Genomic DNA, 10,000 nt, shown 5'->3' on the forward strand with positions numbered 1-10,000 from the left:
ACTCCACGGCACATGACAACAACATACACTCACACACGTATATACATATATGTATATATATGTTGTTGTATAATGTATGTGACTATCTATCTATCTATCTATCTATCTATCTATCTATTGCTGTTGTTAAGTGTACAACAAATACAGATATACATAAATGCTATATCTATATATAAATGTATATATGTTGCTGCTGTTAAGTACCATTGAGTTGGCTCCACCCCATAGCGATCCTGTATAGGGTTTCTGAGGAGTGGCTAGTAAGCTTGAACCACCAATTTTGCAATTCAGAAAGACTTTGCAGTCCAGCTTATTGACCCACAGTGCCACAACAGGACTCTCTCTATATAAGCAGCTGTGGTTGTGTAGTGGTTACCAGTTGGGCTGCTAACCTCAAGAGCAGCAGTTTGAAACTACCAGCTGTTCCATGGGAAAAAGATGAGACTTTCTGCTCCCGTAAAGATTTACACCCTAGGAAACCCTGTATAGGATCGCTACGAGTCAGAACTGACTTCATGGCACATAACCAACATATATAATAAGACAATTAGGACGTATCTGTGAAGCATTTTAAGTAAAGACCTTGACGTAATTCCTAAAAAAATGTTATCTCAAGGAAGACTCACAGAAGGATGATAAGTTAAAACTATGCAAATTAAAAATAATGGTACTTTGGAATGAAGATAAATATAGTCTTGCCAATGCTTATTCTGGTATCAGCTAGTGAGTTAAGTGTTTAGCAGTTTCATAAGTATGTACAGTATTGAGGCTGAAGATGACACAAGCACGCATATACCCCTGCATCTATGTACAGAGCATAATGAGATCAACATTGTTCTAGAGTGTTCTAACTCAAAAAGTGATTTAAATGTGATAGTTCGAGACTGACAATTGAGAAGCCATGTTTTTATCACTTTATAAGCTACACTGCTTGACTCATTAGTGTATTTTGTGGATTATTTCCTTTATATCTTATTTCCATTTATAAATCAGAATATGTAAAGATCCATTTCTTTTCCATTTCACATTAAGTGGCTTTATATGGGCATGATACCACTAAATAATTAGTCAGTGGAAACTAACTTAAGCACTGGCAAATCCATAGATAACATTAACAATAAGTCTTTCTTTTCATCAGCTTTGTGGAGGCTTTATTGATTTCTTGCATTGGTTTCTGTTTCAGACCAATATTTCACTGCAACTTCAGGGTAAAATATGCCAATTAGGAGCTTAGAAGACTTTAATGTCTCACTTAAAAAGGGCTTTTAAAAATGTTTCAATGTTAGGTAAATAAAGAGCATGAAAGCTTCAGCTGCCTTTTGTGAATATTTTACTGGACCGCTGCCTTTTGCATATTACTAATCTGTGGAAACCAGATTGTTAATGGTGGTTAAAAATGACCTCTGGGAGCCTCGATATGCTTGCTCACTATCACTGCTAATGTTTTCCATCTGGTTAAAAAAAGGCGGTCTAATACTAGATTAAATAAATGTGATTTAGTCAACAATAAGCTTTCCATTTTTATAAATATTCCAGCAGGTTAGATCCATTTTGTTTCATTAATTTTTTTTTTTTTAATTAATGAATGGGCTGGTTTGGAGAAATTCAAACTTTAAAATGCTTACTTTCCTCTTTCACTGTCTTTTTTTTTTAAGTTCCTAAAGTATGGGGAGGGCATAGAAATCTTAATTATGAAGAGTATGCTGTTGTTGTTGTTAGGTGCATTGAGTTGGTACTGACTTATAGTGACCTGATGCACAGTAGAACGAAACACTGCCCGATCTGGGGCCAACCTCACTATTGTTGCCATGCTTGAGCCCATTGATTTATAGGAAGGAAAATTATAATGTGGAAGACATATTTTCTTGGAGGCCTGTCTTAAATTGGACTGTAAAAGAATAAATTTGCTAGTTTTAACTTGGGGAGTATTGAATCATTACACCCCCCCTCCCCTGGAAAAAAGCAGTTGGGGTGTTTGAATGACCAACCTTTGGGTTAATAGCATAATGCTTAACTCATGAGGTCACCAGGCTCTTTACAGGACAATTAGGACTTACTTAACCTTTACCGTGTGAACTGCTGGGACTAAACACTGCTGCCTAGGGATGTGTGTGAACCTCACAAGTACAGGATGCAGAGGCAGTATGGCACAGTGGGGAAGCCGCATACTTGCAATTGGAAGGCATAGAGCCTGGAGTTTCACGTGTCCAGTTTTCCTGGTGTCTCTGGGGTCCTTCAGTACAAAGTTCTCCCTCATTCTAGATTGTTCTAGAATGTTTTTGAGTGTTCCATCCCATTCTTTGGTCTATCCTCATGCAGCCCTCAGAATTGGAAGCTCGAGAGATATGAGTATGAGAGATGGACACTGAAGCAAGTATGAAAAATAAGTAGCAAGTCTGGTCTATCCAAAGAAAAAACTTTCCAGAACAGCCATGAGATTTTTTTAACATTACCTTTCAAGGCACAAGAATAATTAACCCAAAACCAAAACCAAAACCAAACCAAACCCAAAACGTCACCATTTTTTCTGACTCATGACGACTCCATGTGTGTCAGAGTAGAACTGTTCATCATAGGATTGGTTTGTGGTTGGTTTTTCAGAAGTAGATTGGGGCACCTTTGGGTGGACTTGAACCTTCAATCTTTTGGTTAGCAGCAGAGCACTTAGCTGTTGGTGCAAGTATCATCTATACCTCTGCACAAGGACCTGAACAGCTCCCCATGGTCCACATTGCAGCATCCATTCTCCTATAACCTTGTGCCATTCCATTTAACCTTGTCTTTGTTTATGGTCGAACACAAATCTTTACTCTTGCCTAAGATGTCCTCTCCTCTTCCCTGTCCTTTCACAGTCAAAATGTCATCCTAGTCTTTACTCTTCCTAAGATCCTTTCCCAACTGCTGCAAATGCTGGTGATTCAATCTGGCCAAAGTTCTAAATTATTATTGTCTTTATTCTGCCACTTTCCCCACGATAGTCTAGTGTTTCAAATATGTTACTTTGGTTTTCCCTAGTTAGAAAACGTGCTTCCTAATTCCCATCACCTCTCCATAGACAGGGGTCCAAATATGTTTCACAAATACTGGTTGCAATTAATTTAATTCATTCTGGGTTGTAAAAGAAATATCAACTAATGGTCTTGCAAATTACCAATTGTCATTAGGGTTTTCAAAGCAGGAACTCATCTAAAATGTGCATTTTGATCTATCTGTATATTATGACTGGATTACACTAAATCTGTATTTTCAGATTGCTAGTGAATTTGTGATGTTTCAGTATAGCCTCGAGCTGCAACTTTCCTGCTTTCTTGTTTCCCAGGGTCCTCTAGCATGAAGTTGTCCCTCATTTTAGTTTGTTCTAGAATGTTCCACCCCATTCTTGGATCTGCCGTCACACAATCCTCTGGAACTGAAAGTCCAAAAAAGGATGGGGTTGGAAGAACGAGGTAGATAGGGGAACACTAGGTAAATTTGAAAAAAAAAAAAAAAAATAGATGTGAGTGAGAATGGACCACACTGGAGCAAACATGAGCATATGTGGTTCGGTCTGAACTCCTCAAAGAAAAAACAAATGCTCAAGTTTTATTCTCACCTGACAATCTGAAAAAAACAAATGTAATTAGGGACAAGTAACCATGGCAGTGAATTTTAACCACATTATGAAAACACGACTTAACATACATATTGAATCATGTTCAGAATTTAGCTTGAGAACAGTGGTTCCTATTTAAATGTTCCTTAACACTCTAAAGAATACCAGATAGAGCTCTGAAACTCTCTGGTATTCATTTGTTGAAGATCATGACAGTGTGATCTTCACCAGAAGAATACCAGATAGTTTTACAGCTCATCGAATTATAAGAGTCAAGGAAGTCGTCTGATGAGATCTGTCCTGTGGTGGTCATGGACAGAAGGAACATTTAAATAGGAATCCCTGTTTTCAAGCTAAATTCTGAACACAATAGATGAAAGCATTTGCAGATTGTACTTTAAGGCATAGTTGTTGTTAAGTACAGTGTTAAGTGCTGACTCATAATGACCCTGCATAGGGTTTCCAAGGCTGTAAATCTTTACAGGAGCAGAAAGCCTCATTTTTCTCCTGCGGAACAGCTGGTAGTTTTGAACTGCTGACCTTGAGGTTGGCAGCCCAATTTGTAACCATTACACTACCAGAGCTCCTTTTAAGGCATAAAGTATACTACAAATACAGGGCACAATGTGAAATGCCCAACATTTGGATGAAAAAGTAAAAAAACTAGGCATTTACTCATCCCTTCTGTGGAAATCATCCTGCCTTAGTGGCATAGTGGTCAAGCACCAGGCTGCTGACCAAAGGGCTGGCAATTCAAACCCACCAGTTGCTTCTCGGATTAGGATGAGGCAGTCTGCTTTAATAATGATTTACAGTCTTGGAACCCCTACAGAACAGAGCAGTTCTCCTCCGTCCTATAGGGTGGGTCAGTCCTAATGAGTTGGAATCGACTTTAAGGCAGTGGTTTTGGTTTTGGTCTGTGGAAGTACAGGCTCTCTTCCTCCTCCTCCTTTGATCCTCACCTGGTTTCCTCTTCCTTGTCTTAGCCCTCTCCCTTTTAAAGTCTCTCGGGAACCAGCAGCCAGCACTTAGGAGGCTCTGCCCTGACCAGTAGCACCAGGGCCTAGGAGCTTATCACCAGAAGAGCCCCCAGGTAGCACCGTTACTGTTGTTGACAACCCGTGATAAAAAGCATTCTGAAAAAGATTTCCTATTAAGAGTGTGTTATTTAACTGCACACTCCATGGTAAACTTAGTAAATTAAATTATTTTTTATTTGGACTGTGTCTGTATATGAGATAGACACGCACCCTTAACATCTGGATGAAGGATGAGAAATTCAGTCAAGTACCCAGTTGTTTCATGTATTCCACGCTGCAGGGACTCATGTACTATGTGTGTTTTTTGAAAGAGGGGGGCAGACCCCGGAAGAAAAAGCATGTCATAGACAGGAAGCTGCAATGGTCTGTGCATGCCATTCACTGGACACTGCTGGGGTGCCTCCCAACAGCTCCCCAACACACTCCATGTTTACATGCTTCACTTGCTAATAAACTCTGAATTTTAACAATAGATCGTAATCTTACAACCTGTCCTTTCTTTAAGTTTTCTGGGATTTTTTTTCTTCTCTTTTCCTAACAATCCATCTTAAGGGTACAATCTGGATGAAGTCAAAGTTAATCCACAATTAATATAATTAGGACATTTAAGAACAACCAGTAATTTAGCACAAAATATGGCTTGGAGAAGTTTTTAAGAACACTTTGCATGAAGGCATTAAACAAAATCAATTACACAGGAAGTAAGGTTAAATAATCTTGTCCTCTATCACTTGGAGACATGTACTTCTGCTAATTTTATGGTGTTAGAGCCTACATTAAACTCTTCCCCTGCAAACGATGGGTACTTCTGTGAGGTCCCAGAACAGACGAGAAAACAAGATTAACAGCACTAGAGAGGATATGCTACAGAAAGAACTAACTAAATATTAGCTCCATTAGCTAAACATAAATAAATAAATAATAAAAAAAGGAGCAAGTACAAGATTAAGTAATACCAAAGGGATTATAGCAAATGAAGAGTTATAATAAACTTTACAATTTGTAGTCAAAATGTATGGCTAGCATGCACATATTCCTTTTTTTTAAAAAAAGCAAAGTATTTATTGTGTTGCTGTTGTTGAGATTATACACAACAAAACTTACTATTACTTCTTGGTTCAATATATCAAATATCTTCAATTAGTGAATCATGACTCTACTTAGAATTCTTTTGAATTTCAGTAGTGATGTGAGTTAATACTGATTAACCTTTTTTTTTTTTTTTTCTTTTTTTTTTTTTTTTTCTGGAGAGGTTTTTGTCTTTCCTTAGTTTCTTTATTTCATATAAATTAAAAATAAACTTTTAAGAATGGAAACATTTTCATAACTAAATCCTGATATCTGAAATATGGGGATTATTTAATTTTTAATACACATGTTGAAAGACTCAAAAGACATTGTACATGAACTAGAGGTGGCCTTATCACAAAACCCCAACCCCTGGTGGCACAATGGTTAAAGTGCTTGGCAGCTAGTTTCAAGGCCGGCAGTTTGAACCTACCAGCTGCTCTGCAGGAGAAAGCTGTGGCAGTTCACTTCTGTACAAATGTATAGCCTTGGAAACTGTATCCTGTCGGGTCTCTATGAGTTGTAATTGACTTGACAGCAGTGAGCTTGGGTTTTACTGTATTTTACAGATGAATAAACTGAGGCACAAAATAGTTAAAGGGCTTACCCCAAATCACCTAGTAAGTGAGAGAATTAAAATCTGGATCTACTGGTCTGTACTTTTAAGAATTTTTCTTCTTCTTTTTCTCTCTCTTTTTTTTTTTTTAAATCATAAGCATGTTCTAAAATAGAATGGGATAAATAAATCAGAGTGCCTCATCCGCTATGTATTCATGAGAAGTGTAACTGCTTCTTACTATTCTCAGAAATCCGTCCATAGCATATTAAGTACACCAGAGAATCATACCAGCAAAACCAAATTGATTTTAAAACTTCTATACATATAACAAGATGCAGCCACGCTTGGAGTCCAGCGGTGCTGGCATTTCTACAATGAAACGGATTGGAAGTAGGGAATGACTCTACTTGACCCGATTTCCTTGACCTGCAATAGCTTTGAGCTGTCTTACCAGCTTACCCCATTGCATTCAATTTCAAATCACTTAACTTCACTAAAGTTGTTCAAAACGGATATGCAAAATCTTAACCTGGGATTGCAAACTAAAAGCTGTCATTTAGATTTTTGAGTGGGTAATACTTTGACCACCACTCCTCCTAATTCTATATTACTTGGTTATAAGCCATGGGCCTAATTTTAAAGATATCTATTAAAATAATTTTTAAAAAGTTCTGTTGGCTTCTGGAGGAATTTGGACTGCTTAAAGACTTCCTGTTTGATTCCTCTAATTATACAGAATACAATATCTGCTATGTGTAAGGTTAATGAGCATCACTGGGAAGATTTTTTATAGAATCATTTTAAAAGTATAATTCCTTTGAAATTACTGAAAAACAATAGTTACTACTAAGGCTGAAGGGCTGAAGGAAGACTAAATTTATTTAAAATTGTTGTTGTTGTTAAATGCTGTTGAGTCAATTCCGACCCATAGCAACCCTGTACAGAGTTTCCGAGGCTGTAAATCTTTACGGGAGCAGAAAGCCTCCTCTTTCTCCCGTGGAACAGCTGGTAGTTTCGAACTGCTGACCTTAAGGTTCACAGCCCGATTCATAACCACTACGCTACCAGAGCTCCTTAAAGTTGTTTAAAATGGTGAACTACAAAATCAGCAGGAAATAAGATTAGCAAGAAAACTAAGCATTGTTGCTAAACTAAAGTGTTATTAGGGATCAATGAAAGCAAGTGCCTTATCATTTCAAGGTGTATCTGTATGCTTACTTGCTTAGAGAAAGGTCATAGAGATCTCCTGATAAACTGCATTTATGATTGTCATGAAAGTGAAAAATTCATACAAAAATAAAAACTTATACATTGAACTATTGTTGTTGTTATGTGCCGTGGAGTCAGTTCCGACCCATAGCGACCCTGTACAGGGTTTCCGAGGCTGGAAATCTTTACGGGAGCAGAAAGCCTCATCTTTCTCCCGTGGAACAGCTGGTAGTTTCGAACTGCTGACCTTGCAGCTCGCAGCCCAATTCGTAACCACTACGCTACCAGAGCTCCTTTGGAACTATTATTAGGAAGCTTTAAAAAGACATTTCAATCTTTTTTTAACAGCTGGATATGCATAGAAAAATATTAAAATACTTCTGAATAATAATCATTAAATTAAACATTGGGGGTCCTGGCGTGGCACTGACTACAAGCCTAAGGGTAGGTGGTTCAAACCCACTAGCTGCTCCTTGGAGACCCTATCCAGGGTTGCTATGAGTCAAAATCGACTTGATGGCACTTAATACTTAACAACAATAACAAACAAGGGATATATGGTTATATAAACCTTATTGTTGTTGTTGTTAAGTGCCATCGAATCAGTTCCGACTCATAGCGACCCTGTATAGGGTTTCCAAGGAACAGCAGGTGGGTTTGAACTGCTGACCTTGTGGTTTGCAGTCCAGTGCTGATCCACAGCACCACACCAGAAGTCCATAAACCTTATTAGATGTTTGTTTTTTTTCTTAATGTTAGTTCATGTCTTTTATTAACTCATACACAATTACTTGTCTTCTGGTTTGTTGAAGCAATAGATCAGACAACACTTGCCACAGTGATGTCTATCAAAGTGTCTGGTCATAAAAACGCCAGCATCACATTCATCTGGAGGACACTCACTACAAAGGTGATTAATTCTGCCATTCTTGTCCACCTTTTAGTTTTCTAGGTCAGCTAGTTTAAGCTTCTTTCTCTTATGACTATTTTTATTCTGAGTAGTGTAAGACGTCTTCTTCCTTTTCTTAGCACCACCACGAAGAAGTCTCAACACAAGATGAAGAAGACTGGACTCTTTTTGAATGTCAGACAAGGTATGCCCATCTTCCAGTTGCTTGCCAACAAAGGTCAGTCTCTGCTGATCAGAAGGAATTCCATCCTTATCCTTGATCTTGGCCTTTATATTTTCAATTGTATTCGGGGGTTCAATCTCGAGAGTGTGGGGGTTCCCTATTAGGGTTTTTACGAAAATCTGCATCTTGGCAGTGGTTCCACTGCAGATGGTCGATCTGAATGGTGGATGGAGTTTTGTATACCAGCTGCCACTGGGTTCATTCTGATGCACAGCAATCCCTAGGATAGAGTAGAACTGCTTCCTAGGGTTTTCAAGGCTGTCAATCTTCACAGAAGCAGACTGCTCTACCAAGGAGTGGCTGTGGATTCCAACCACCACCTTTTGGTTAGCAGCCTAGCCTCTTAACCATGTATCATCAGGGCTCCTTGTAATTTCCATTGTTGTTGTTAAATGCCATAGAGTTGGTTCCAATTCATATATAGGGATTCTGAGGAGCAGCTCGTGGGTTTGAACCACTAACTTTGTGGTTAGCAGTGCTTATCCTACAGCACCACGCCAGGACTGTATTTTTCAATTTGTTGTTAAATGCTGTGGAGTCAGTTCTGACTTATAGTGACCCTGTATAGTATTTCTAAGGATCAGCTGGTGGGTTTGAACTGTTGACCTTGCACTTAGCCTACAGCACCACAACAGGACTCCTTTTTATGCATTGTTGTTGTAAAGTGAGTTAAGTTGGTTCCGATTTACAGCAACCCTGTATAGGGATTCTGAGTGGCAGCTGGCAGTTTCAACTGCCAAATTGACCTTTAGGTCAAGTGCTTATCGTATAGCGTCATACCAGGACTCCCTCCCCTTTTATGTATAGTTGTTGTTGATGTTAGGTGCTGTTGAGTCTGTTAAGACTCACAGTGACCCTTTATAGGGTTTCTGAGAAGTGGCTTGGGAGCTTGCGGTTCAAACTGACCTTGCAATCCAATGTATTAACCCACAGTGCCACACCAGGACTCCATAATTGTAAGGCTGCCATCGAGTCAGTTCTGACTCATAGCAAACCAGTATAGTGTTTCCGAGGAGTAGCTGGTGAGTTTGAACCACTGACCCTGTGGTTCAAAATGACCTTGCGGTCCAGTACTTTATTCCACAGCACCACACTAGGATGTTGTTGTTGTTGTTAAGTGTAATTAAGTCAATTCTGACTCATAGTGAGCCTGTATAGAGTTACCAAGGAGTGGCTGGTGATCTTGAACTGCCGACTTGGCAGCTCAAACCAACGTTAGACCACTAAATAGTATTCATACTGCCTTACAGCTAATGGTCTACCAATAGGTGTCCTCAAGTGGAAGCAATTTGAAGGCAATAACATTTCTTTCTGAGCTTCCAGAGCCCAGCAAAGTACTTAGCACAGAGCAGGCATTTAAAAAAGACATATTTTTGGAATAAATGAGGAAATGTAAATA

General features: G+C 38.8%; 1 protein-coding gene and 1 pseudogene across 1 annotated transcript in view; both read right to left on the bottom strand.

Annotated features, from left to right (window-relative positions):
• Positions 1-10,000, bottom strand: part of SKOR2 (SKI family transcriptional corepressor 2) — a 46,119-nt gene that overhangs the window by 28,291 nt on the left and 7,828 nt on the right. The window lies entirely within an intron of this gene.
• On the bottom strand, positions 8,256-8,726 carry LOC102826950 (annotated as a pseudogene).

This window comes from Chrysochloris asiatica, unplaced genomic scaffold, assembly GCF_000296735.1.
Source record: "Chrysochloris asiatica unplaced genomic scaffold, ChrAsi1.0 scaffold00015, whole genome shotgun sequence".
Taxonomy (NCBI): Eukaryota; Metazoa; Chordata; class Mammalia; order Afrosoricida; family Chrysochloridae; genus Chrysochloris; species Chrysochloris asiatica.